We start from the raw sequence: 12,596 nt of genomic DNA, 5'->3' as shown, positions 1-12,596 counted from the left end.
ACCGAGATTTCTCTGCTCATAAATGCTGGTTATTGTACCTTTACCCTTTTACTCATTAGAGAAAATTAGTTTCCTTTCAGGGAGAGTCTGTTGTGAGAACTGGGCCTGGCCCTCAGGGAGCACCTTGGATTTTGTATTCCCACTGTGGATGGGCCTGGCTCTCAGGGAGCACCATGGACTTTCTATCCCCACTGTGGATGGGCCTGGCCCTCAGGGAGCACCTTGGACTTTCTATTCCCACTGTAGATGGGCCTGGCCCTCAGGGAGCACCTTGGACTTTCTATTCCCACTGTGGATGAGCCTGGCCCTCAGGGAGCACCTTGGACTTTCTATCCCCACTGTGGATGGGCCTGGCCCTCAGGGAGCACCTTGGACTTCCCATCCCAGCTGTGAGGGAGACAGCCTAAGGTTCTCTCACGAGGCACATGGTGGCGATCTAGCACATGATGTCAGGATCCCAGTCACATGGACTTAGGGAGCGGGCATGTGACCAAGCTGGGATGTGCTCAATGGTCAGTCGTGTGGGCTGTGGACATGAGGTTAGACAGTCTCATGGGAACCCAGAACAACAGCCCCAATGCCAGGGTGAGCAAGCCTACCACAAGTGTGCAGATAACAAGAGCAGGGTTTCTCCTGCTCCTACTGGGAGCCCAAATTAGAACTCTGCCCTTTGTCCCTGAGGAGTGCGGCAACTGTGTGTGGGTGCTGTGACCACAGACCTCTTTGTTCCTCCCACCCACACAGGCCCCTCTGTCACTGTGCTCTGACCCTCAGCCCACATCCTGGCAGACCAGGACAACTGGTGAAGTTGACTTCAGCTTTGTCAAAGGACCGTGTCTAGAGTACATGGTGCCATCCGGATGCTAGCCTGGGGCGTCAGAAGCTCTGGGGTTCTCCCAGCAATATCATCCGAATGCCCGAGGTACAGGTGTTCTGTTTCGTTTGAGACAGGGTCTCTCTACACGGCCCTGGCTGTCCTGGAACTCACTCTAGACCAAGCTAGTCTCAAACTCACAGAGATCCTCCTGCCTCTGCCTCTCCAGTGCAGGAGTTAAAGGCGTCAATTACCAAGTATTTAAGTGTCACTAACCAAGGCTCTGGCTGGGGAGCACTGTGTCTCTTCCATGGCATCCTGGGTACCAGTTGTGTGGTTGATGCTTTCCCCCCAGGCCTTGGCTCTGGCACATTGGGCCTTTGTGTTTATTCATGGGCAGCCTGGTGGGACTCAGGAAGGAAGCGGGGACAGGACTTACTTACTCATTAGGGGCTTAGGCTGTCATAGGTTGACAGCTGATTGTCAAAACTTAGTCCACAGCACTCTGACTGTGGGATCTAGAAGGCTGCCCACCCACCTTCCACCTTAGGGGATATTAAACCCCACTCACATGTGACATTCATACTAAATGCTCTGATTACAGTGTGACGCTTGGAGGCTGGAGAGACAGCTCAGTGGTTAAGAGTAGTGGCTGTACTTCCAGAGGACCCAGGTTTGAGCCTCAAAACCTCAATGGCAGCTCACAACCACCCTCTTCTGGCCTCCTTGGGTACTGCACATATATGGTACACATACACATAAAATAAAAATAAAATCTGGTATGTATCCACATATCATGTATGTGTGTGTATACATAAATATACAACACACATACACACACACCACACACACTCACTCACACACCACATACCACACACACACTTACCCTCTACACACACACACACACACACACACACACACACACACACACACACACACGTCCCAGAGACTAATGATCCAATATGTGCCCACCCTTCAAGGCCTTTTGATACCTAGGGTTTTATTCTTTATAGTGTTTACAGATACACACATCTCACCCACTGAACCTTCACCCACAGTGAAGAAGGCTCTTTGGGACCAGCTCTGGGGGGTGGTGATGGGTAATAGCACATGGTGGAAGTCAGCATGGGAAATGGCCTGGGTCCCTCTGTGAAGTGATTGTAGGATGTGGCTCCCCTTGGTGTCCCACCTGAACTTCCCAAGAAGGTACCACAGGGTGGGTTCCTTGTGTAACTGCTTATCCCCCAGGCTATCTTTCTACTTTGCAGGCTCAGAAACCCAGCTTGGTTAGATGTGCATTCTCACAGTAACCGGGAGTCCATACTACAGAGTTGACCTGACCATGCGTGGTAAGCATGGACTAAAGGGGTGTCTGTGTTTGCCCATCAGAACCTCTCTGGTAGAGAAAGCCAGTGGCCAGCACAGCCTGAGAGCCAGTTAGTGGAGCTGGGAAGTAGATGTGCACCATGGCTGGCCCCGGCACCAACCCAGGGTGCTCTTCCTCATGGCCTCCTCTTGCAGCCACCCCCTTGTCGACCTGTGGCATCTCTTGTTCTTCCACATCTGTGCAGTGAGGCCTCTTCATTCAGGCTCCTGTAGTGATGGACAGAGGCTGCTGTGGTCTGACTATGTCCCGTCACCCTAAAGGAAAACATGCTGTGTTAGAAACTTAATGCCACATTCATGTGTCCGTGGTAGTTGGAGGTGGCTCCTGGTCTTCTGGGGCAGGACACATGTCAGAAAATGAAGAGTCAATGCTATATTCCTTCTGTTGAGGCTGAATGGTGTGGCCAGGGTCAGATGAGTGGCGTGAAACGAGAAACCACCTGGGAATATGTGACTGCCTTGTGCTGCAAGGACAGAGTCTGCGCCTGCCACCAGTGTACTCCCCAAAGCAGAATGGCGCCCCTGTGGCTGATGTCCTTCCCACCATGCTAGCCACCCACAGTGCAGAGGGCACTGCCCAGTACCCCACAGGTACCCTGGTATGTGGGTTGCTGACAGCATGGACAGACAACTTGCTCTTGCTGAGGAAGGGAAGCCAGAGTGATCCTTAGATCATGGGGAAGTGACTCCATGGAGGCGCCAGACCGTGGCAGAGTGACTCAGCTGCCCACTGACAGATGGACGTCAGTCCTCAAACTCGGCCCTTCCCTTTTCTTCCAGAAACAATAACAAATCCTGCTCTGTGCTTTAGTCACCATAGCAACTAGAAAACATTGGGCAACATGAAACCTCTGGACGGGTGGGCTTCAGCAGGTCTCGATCGCAGTGATCTGTCCCTGTCCCATTACCCAGAACCCCAGGCATCTCACCTGCTTGGAGCAGGCTAGGTAAACAACCAGAGCTTGTGTAAACTCAGAAGGACGGGCAGTCACAGTCTGCAGGCCAGAGCTTACCCGCGCTCTACCAGGAAGGAATGGGATTTCTTATAAGAAATAGGACCTTAAGAATCCCGTCCAGGGGACCCTGAGTATCCCATGTGTGCAGCTGCAGCCTGTGTGGAGCCCGTCCTGGACTCTACGGAGAGTGGGAAGGAAGGGAAGGGCAGGACTGCTGGGGTCCACGCTCAGGAAGCTCTTGACCTGCCCGGGGCGGGGCATTCATGGAAAAGTCCTGTCAGGGGGCCAGGGAGGCCAGGACAGAGCTTATGCACCTTCTGGGGGGGGGGCAGGGTTCTGTGTTGTGAATCAGAACTCTCCATTCCCCAACAAGCCTGAACTGAGTGGGGTACATGTGGGGCGATGGGATTACAGGGTGACAGCGAGGGCTGCCCTGGCCGTGGCCTCTGACTGGTGCTTTTGGGTCCTAAGTCTTCAAGCTCACTCTTGTTCTGACTGCGTCTCTGTGGCTGCGACAAGACGTCCTGACCAAAAACAGTTTAGGGAAGAAATGTTTATCTGGATTACAATTCCAGGTGACCGTCCATCTTTCTGGGGAAGTCGAGGCTAGAGTTCACATACACAGCACAGAGCAGAGTGAAGCAACATTTCCCTGCTGCTCACTTTCTAATTCACTACTACTGTGGTAGCGTGAGTGCGTTTCCTGTGTGTCTGTCTCTGTACCGTTCAAACCCGGTTCCCAGGTCCTCTGGAAAAGCAGACAGTACTCTAACCTGCTGAACCACCTCTCCAGATCACTCTTGTATAGTTCCTCTCACACACAGTGCAGGGTCCAGCCTACAAAATGGTGCCTCCCATACTCAGGGCAGATCTTCCTGCCTCACATAACAATGAAGACATCACAGCAGGCCAGCCTGATCCAGACCACCCCTCACTAAGACTCTTTCTAGGTGGTTCTACGATGGATCAAGTTGACATTTGAAACTAACCATCTTGGGGCTAGAGAGACAGCTTAGTAGTTAAGAGGACTTGCTGCTCTTACAGAGGACCCTGGTTCAGTTGCCAATAACCACACGGAGGTTCACAACCATCCCTAACTCCAGTTCCAGGGGATCCAACACCTTCTAAATTCTATTGGTACCAGGCATGACCATGGTGCACATACATGCATGCAAGAAAACATTCCTACACATAAATAGAAAACTAAACATCTCACCATGCTTTCTGATATGTTCTGGGGAAGGCAATGGCTTGGGCATCTTTTATCACTATTAATTGGTAAATAACAATTGTGCACATTTATTATACAATGTAGTGTTCCAATACACAACAAACTGTGAAAAGTTCTACAGCAGCTAATTAAACAGGTGCATATCCAAACTCCTCACCTCACACACTCACCAAATACCCCCTCCACTAAAATACCAGCATTATTCCAGATTCAAAGCCATTCTTTACATCCAGACCACCGCCAGTGTAGGAGGGACAGCAGGTGGTAACTTGTGTGGGCTTCCCCCATCCTTTCTCACAGCTGCCATCCTGGCCCTCTGCTGTGACCACTGTGGCCACCTTCTAGACATTCTCTCCCCACCTTTCAATCCCTCTGCATTTATCCCAAGACTTCTGGCTAGTGACAATCCTCCTCCTGTTACTCAGCAGGCACACTGTGGCCTTTATGTCCCTCTTCTCCTCAGACTGGAATCCTCTCAGACTGCAGGATGGTTCTAACTTCTTCTCCATGAATTCAGTGCCACAAATCCACCAGACATCACATTGTGTTGCAATCAATGAGTTTATCCCATTTCGTATTTAATGATCCTACGCATTTCCTTTGCATATCTATGCATATGTAGCGTGGTGTGTGCCTGTGTGGGGCCAGAGGAGGTTCATGTTGGCTGTCTTCCTCGATGGGTTCCACCTTATGTACTGAGGTAAGGGCTCTCACTGGCCCTCAGAGCTCACTCATACAGCCACTCTAGCTTGCCAGCTTGATCTAGGGATCCCCCATTTCCATTTCCTGAGTGCTGGGACTACATTTATATGGGTGCTGGAGACCCAAACTCTGGTTCTCAGGCTCGCACTGAGCCATCTCCCCAGCTCCAGCACACTTAGTTGTTTTATTATTATTATTTATTATTATTATTATTATTATTATTATTATTATTATTGTATGTGTTGAATGATGGGGAGGTCATGTGCCAGAGAGAACAAGGGGTGTTGAGAAACACCACAGGTGAGCATGGCTGAAGGCCCAGTGTGACTAGGGAGATGGGCCAGGGGAGGCTCCTGTAGCCCTCCAGACCATGCAAAGAACTGGACTCAAGCCCACAAGCAAGAGAGTTGCTAGAGGGTCTTAGGCAGAGAATGATGTTCAAGCACTGAGCAGCTTGTTGGAAACATTCATTTCTTTTCATGTGATGGGAAAGTTCAGAGGGAGGGTTGGCTCTTGTCCAAGTTCACATTCAATGAACAGATTGAAAAAGAGAGTTCTAGAGCCAAAAAAGTCACAGCCAGCACCAGAGGCAACCCCTCCCCTTGTCCCACCCATCACAAGTGCGCAGGAATGGGGACACAGGACTAGAGAAGCCGAGCTCACAGCTTACATTACCAGAGAAGCTACTAGGCACGGGACTTCTCTGACCCCACCTCAGACCTACCAAATGGTAAATTCACGGGCCGTGGGGGTCACAGGCTGTGTCCTCTCGAGCCCTCTAGGTAATTCTTGCACACAGAGGTTTGAGACCCTCCAGAGCCATGGAGGGATTGTTCTTTCACAAGCCCACCTGGCCCCAAGCTTTGTCCTGTGGCTTAGAGAATGGGTTCCTTGCCTGTTCCTCCTTAGGAGGCATGAGGAGGCCAGTTCAGGTGCTTGGGGAAGTCACTGTGCCAGCCTCGGGTCTCTTCTCTGCTGATCAGCCCAACCCTGGCCTTCCGTAGGCCTATGAAATGATTCACCCAAGGGCCACAGCAAGTGTATTTGCTGTCTGGTTGCCTTGACAACTTTCCCAGACCCCATTCCAGCTTTTCTATTAACCAAAGGCAAACAACTTAAAAGCCAAGCAGCAGAAATGATGCAACTTCCGGGTGGCCCCGGGAGGCCATGAAACACCTGGGCAATCATCAATGGCAGTATGATGTCATGCAGAGAAATGCTTGCTCATGGGCAAAGGTAATCAATCACATGACCTGGCTTGAGTGCCCTAGTCATATGAGGGGAGGTGCTCTCCACTGAGGGCCAAACACAGACAGGAACTGTGGAGTCATGATGAAATCCTTCACTCATGTGATAGGACCTTTCCCTTCCCCCAAGTTTTTGTTTTAGAGCAAAGACTCAGAACAAGTACTGGATCAGAACCAGGAGCCTGCCTCTGCTTTGGCTGCCACTTCTAGCTGTGTGCTTTTAGACAAGTTGTCCAAACTCTCTGAGCCTCAGAAATTTATAAAGTTTATAAATATAAATTTATAAAAAGGCTACTGATTTATAAATAGAGATGGAAATTTGTCTCACAGGGTTGTTGGGACAATGAAATAGCAGTTTTGAAAGAGACAGCGAAACACCCGTCCTGTATGTTGTAACAGTTCCCTTTGTTCCTGAGACGGGCTAAAGCTTTCGTGTCTGGTCTCAACCCCAGAGAAGATTAGAAGCAGTGAGACCTGGGGCACAGTGGCACACGCCTTTAATCTCAGCACTCGGGAGGCAGAGGCAGGCATATCTCTGTGAGTTCGAGGCCAGCCTGGTCTACAGAGCGAGATCCAGGACAGCCAGGGCTACATAGTGAGACCCCTGTCTCAAAACCCAAAACCAAACCAAACCAAAAAAGAAGCTGTGAGGTGAGAGCTCTTCAAGGAAGGGCAGGGAAAATCCAACATAAACGTCTGAAGGTGAGGGAAAACTAGAAAAGCAAAATAATAACAGACACAAAACCAAGATGGCACCCCAGGGTGGGTAGGTGTGGTGATGGAAGAGCAGATGCCAGAAAAACATCCCAAGGAGGCAGAGACAGCGTGACACTCTTAGAGACAGCTCCCTCCAGAGCTTTGGGTTTAGAAAGTATTATTATTGTTATTGTTGCTGTTGTTATTGAGACAGGGTCTGACTTGTAGACCAGGCTGGCCGCAAACTCACTGTGTAGACCAGGCTGGCCTGGATGCAGAGATCCTCCTGCTTCTGACTCCAAAGTGCTGGAATAAAACGCTTCCACCACCATACCTTGCTAAGCTTAGCACTTTAAAAAGTGAATCTTATAAATTTAAAAAGTAAATTTTCAGGTGTCCAGGAAGCTCCTATGTGATACTTCCAGTGGATCAGCTAGAGTTTGGTTTTTCTTCTTTTAAAAAAAAAATTACACACAAAAAAAAATAAAATAAAAAAATAAATAAATAAATTAAAAAAAAAAAAGCCAGGCGGTGGTGGCGCACGCCTTTAATCCCAGCACTCGGGAGACAGAGCCAGGCAGATCTCTGTGAGTTCGAGGCCAGCCTGGGCTACCAAGTGAGTTCCAGGAAAAGGCGCAAAGCTACACAGAGAAACCCTGTCTCGAAAAACCAAAAAAAAAAAAAAAAAAAAATTACGTGTGTGTGTGTGTCTGTGTGCACACGTGTAAGTGCATGTGTGTGCTTATGCATGCATGCCTGCACGTGCATATGAAGGCAGAAGGACAACTTGTAAAAGTTGCATCTCTTGGGTTGGGGATTTAGCTCAGTGGTAGAGTGCTTGCCTACCAAGCGCAAGGCCCTGGGTTCGATCCTCAGCTCAAAAAAAAAAAAAAAAAAAGTTGCATCTCTCTTTCCTCCATGTGAGGCCCGTGGATTGAACTCAGGTCACCAGGCTTAGCAGCAAGCTCCTTTACGAGCTGAGCCATTTTGCTGGCTCTCAGCTGTGTTTTCTCTGCACATCCTATCTAAATGTCAAAGTGAGGTGCAGGACTTGGAGCCTCTGCACCTGATCAGACAGTACTGGAGTCCAGCTCCTTGCCTTTCAACTATTCCAAGCATCACCTGAGGTCAAGGACAGCTCCCATTTATCTTGAAACATACATGACTGTGTCCAGCCCTCTTCCCCACCAGCCCACTTTTTCTGGATCGGAATGCACCACTATAATGGCACTGTTCTCCACCACAAACAGTAACTAACACAGTGGGATTAGTTTGGCAGGGAGGGAGTTATATGTTGGTTTTTGTTTTGTTTTTTGAGACAGGGTCTGGCTATATGGTCCAAGCTCCATATGGCCTTAAACTTCCTCCATAGTTCAGACCGGACTTGACCGCACAGCAATCCTACTGCCTCAGTGTTCTGAGTGCTGGCACTACAGGCATGTGACCACATCAGCCATGCTGCTATGCTAGAGTCCTTTTGCATACTGCCTTGTCAGGTGGGATCAGTTATCTCAGTTTTCATATGTGGGCTTGAGAGTCAGTGGGCTTACAGTCTTTGTCTTAGGCCACACCGTCCAGGAGCGGTCAACCTTTTGACATCGCAATGTGATGTCATCTACAAAATTTATACTCAGAACTACACAGTTAAGTCACAAAAATGATGGAAAAAAAATCCCTCCTAAGAGCCGGGCGGTGGTGGCACACGCCTTTAATCCCAGCACTCGGGAGGCAGAGGCAGGCGGATCTCTGTGAGTTCGAGGCCAGCCTGGTCTCCAAAGCGAGTACCAGGAAAGGCGCAAAGCTACACAGAGAAACCCTGTCTCGAAAAACCAAAAAAAAAAAAAAAAATCCCTCCTAAGGTTTAAAGTAAGTCTGTGGTCTTGTGTTGGTCACATTCATGGCTGTCCTCAGTCACACTGGACTGCAGACTGGGCTCAACTAGAATTGAATGGCGATGCATGTGATGCTTAGTTCCTCTGCATGCAGTCCCAGATTCTGCCCAAAGGGGGCGCACAGTCATAGCTGCTGCCAGGCCAACCCCTGAGATCCTAGGCTTTCTCCACTCCCAGCACATACCTGTGTGTGGTGAGGGCTGGGGACACATGTCGGTCCTTTCTCATTGATGGGCCCTTGGGTAAGGATGTGACCTCAGCCACAGGACACCCAGAGTTCTGCTACAGACCACTAGCCCTGGGTAAGGATGTGACCTCAGCCACAGGATACCCAGAGTTCTGCTGCAGATCACTAGCCCTGGGCAAGGATATACCCAGGACTCAGAGCAGCAGCCTGCTCCTCACACATCTGCCTCCATCCACCTGAGCCTCCCAGATGCCCCACATCCTCAGAGATCACCGAGGGGCCATTCTAAGCAGATGGGGCACTTTGTTGCCCCATCCTCTGGTGCCCTGCCTTGCCCTGCATTTGGGGTATCCAATAAAAAGGCTCTCGATTCTGAAAATGTCCTCTTCCATTTTTCACTGGACATGTGGTTTTTGTTGTTGTTGTTTTTTAAAGTTATAAAACAGATTAAGTTATTTTCAGAATGAATCCCTAAGTAAGCTCTCTCTGTTTAAAAATTCCCACTCTGAGCAATCGGAGATTGTTCTCCTGAGGAGACCTGGGACAGGTGATGGCAGGATTCTGAGAGCTTCCCCAGGACTTCCCTTCCTCTCTGTGCAGCAGGCCCCGGCAGGCAGGTGAGGCGGCAGGAGAAGGAAGCCTGGTAGATTTGGGACAGCGACATCTGCACACTACTGAGTGATCCTAGGCGAGTCACTGGGTGGCTTTAGGTTTCATTCTCTTTTTCTCTAAAATGGAAACGGGTTCACCTCCTCAATTAATTAGCCTCCCCTTCCCGAATTTCATAGCACTTAATAAGGGATGTGGCCTGTGGTAAGTAAATCCTACTGGTCTCATCCATAAACTCTATTATCTCAGCTGTGACAGAGTACACAAACACGCCCACCCTCATAACCACCCATCCCTTTTCTTATTAGAGACTCCCATTGTTTACTTTGGGGAGCAATGCACCCACCTAAGAAACTGTATTTCCCAGACCCACTTGCAGGTAGGATGCTCTAGATCACTGGTGTGGTCAATGAGGTGAAAGCAGACATTTCTCAGGGGGCTTTGGAGGGAGTATTTAAGGAGGCTCAGCTGGCAAGCACCTTTGCCCCTACTGTCCTCCTTTTCCAGTGTGGAATAAGGGTATGATGTCTGGAGTCATGGTGGCCATGCCATGGCCATATGGCAACCCTGAAAACGTAAGACACACCACATGCTAAGTATGGTAGAAGGGAAAGGTGAAGGACCTGGGAAACTAAACCCATGGTAGAGGACCACCACACAAGCCCTGCCTGGCCCGTCCACTTCAGGTTTTCTGTAATACAGGGGATAAAGGAACCAGTTATTTAATGCAATCATTTGGGTAAGTGTCTTCTAACTGTGGTAAAGGCCCACTCCCTAGAATGGCACCACTGGAAGGCTGTGGAACCTTAAAGAGGTGGGTGGGACCTAGAAGGAGTCTTCTAGTCTTGGAGGCATGTCTTTATGGGGGACACTGGGAATGCAAGCTCCTCTTCTCTCTTTCCCATTCCAGGCAAGAGCTGAAGGGCCCGCCACCTGATCCTGCCGCACTGCGTCCCTGGCCTGGGACAGGAATTAGACAGTTGGAGTGACAACAAAAACTGTCACAATACATACAGCAGTACAGATAAAATAAGTCACATCACTGATAGAGAAGCACCGCCAGCCTCCACCTGTGGCTCCTACCAATTATAGATGGAAAGTACTTCAAGAACCTCAACTTGACTGAACTGGTATTTCTTTCATTCCCTAAAAAACATATTTAACAACTATTTGCACAGCATTTACCTTGTGTTAGGTGTTATAAGTGCTCTGGAGTGGCTCTGAGGTATAGGACACATAGGTTATATTCAAATGCCAAACCATTTCATATAAGGAACGTGGAGTCTAAGAACTTTAGTATGCCCAACGGGTCCTGGAAGTACCCCTCTCCCGTGGACGTCAGGGGTAACTGCATGTGAATGAATGAGTGAATGAGAAAGGACAGATCTTCCTCACTACAGAATGTCAGCACGGTAGAAACACATTCTCCACTTGACAAGCACAGCAATGATTATTTTAAGTAAGAGGCATCACTGGAAACAAACATCTGTGGGAGGAAATATGACGAGAAATGGTGTTTGCATAATGTCAATGTCTCCTCATGAGACACTTAACACAGCAAGGAGGAAGGCGGTGACTTTACAGCGGAAAGGCTTGGCAGACACCACCTGAACCAGGTGACCAGAGTTACTATAGCAGCAATCTAACACATGGGCCTCATGGACCATCTGCCTTGAGACTCTGGGAAGGATCAACACAAACAATGCTGTTCCAGTCAAAAGTGGCCAACATGATCAGATATCAGCCCAAACCAAATGTAAGACGTTCTACAAATGAACAACCTAGTGCGTACTTTTCACAAGTCTGAAGGTCTCTGAAGAGTCAGCTGTGGAGCAATCTCAGACCACAGACAACATACACAACACAACACAGCAACTGAATGCCCTGCTGATACCCGATGGGCTCACAGGCCAGACACAGACAGCAGCGGGGCAGCCTGGCAGAACTGGAATGATGTTAGTAGCTCATGTTAATTTCCTGGTATTAATGACTGTTTTCATGTACACTGTTGGGGAAAGATGGTGAGAAGTATCTGGGCACTGTTTATACTATTCATGCAACATTTGCCCAGGTCTGTGTGCTGGTAGGGTTTCTATTGCTGAGATGAAACACCATGACCAACTTCAGGAGGAAAGGGTTTATTAGGTTTACACTTCCAAATCACTGTTCATCACTGAAGGAAGTCAGGGCAGGAACTCAACCGGTGCAGGAACCCAGGGGCAGGATGCAGAGGCCATGGAGGGGAGCTGCTTACCGGCTTACTCCCCATGGCTTGCTCAGCCTTCTTCCTTATAGAATCCAGGACCACCAGCCCAGGGATGGCACTCCCCCATCAGCCACTAATAAGAAAATGCCCTGCAGTTGTGCCTACAACCTGATCTTATGGAGGCATTTTCTCAATGGAGGCTCCTTCCTTTCAGGTGATTTGAGCTTGTGTTGACAAAAAACTAGACAGCACAGTCTGAAATCATTTTGAAAAACCAAACCAAACCTGCCCTGCTGTGCCCAAATTCTGTCTGCCCGCCAGCTGCGTGTGGAGTCAGTGGTTTCACAGATTACAACCTGCTGCTGGCCTGCGGGGCTGCCTTGTTTTGGCCTCATCTTCTAAAGCCATTTGTATGGACTCTGGCCCTGTTTCTTGGTTTTCAAAGCACTCTTCGGCCCACCTCACTTCTCAGTATAACAACAGATTGTTGTCTACTGAGTAGGTCACCCAAATCCCAGAAGCCACCACCAGACCTCCCTTTTCCTCTCATTCTGTGGCAGGCCCACTAGCAAGTCTCAAGAGCTTTGTCTTCATCTGTTTTCTGTTGCCGCGACAGAACACCAGGGTCTGGGTATAAGGAAGAGAGGTTTGTTTAGCTCACAGCTCTGAA

The 12,596-nt window shown here is 49.2% G+C and overlaps 1 long non-coding RNA gene across 2 annotated transcripts in view; it reads right to left on the bottom strand.

Annotated features, from left to right (window-relative positions):
• Nucleotides 1-1,788: 1,788 nt before the first annotated feature.
• The window catches only part of LOC128110154 (uncharacterized), a 66,782-nt gene continuing 55,974 nt past the window's right edge, over nt 1,789-12,596 (bottom strand). For both annotated transcript variants that reach the window (XR_008218096.1, XR_008218097.1), the window contains one exon: nt 1,789-2,455. This is a non-coding gene — a long non-coding RNA (uncharacterized LOC128110154). The remainder of the gene's footprint in view (nt 2,456-12,596) is intronic.

Source organism: Peromyscus californicus, unplaced genomic scaffold (genome assembly GCF_007827085.1).
Source record: "Peromyscus californicus insignis strain IS unplaced genomic scaffold, ASM782708v3 Scaffold_14__1_contigs__length_90479793_seg_2, whole genome shotgun sequence".
In the NCBI taxonomy this organism is placed as follows: domain Eukaryota; kingdom Metazoa; phylum Chordata; class Mammalia; order Rodentia; family Cricetidae; genus Peromyscus; species Peromyscus californicus.
Note: the sequence above shows the minus strand (reverse complement) of the source record. Positions and strands in the feature narration are given on the sequence as shown.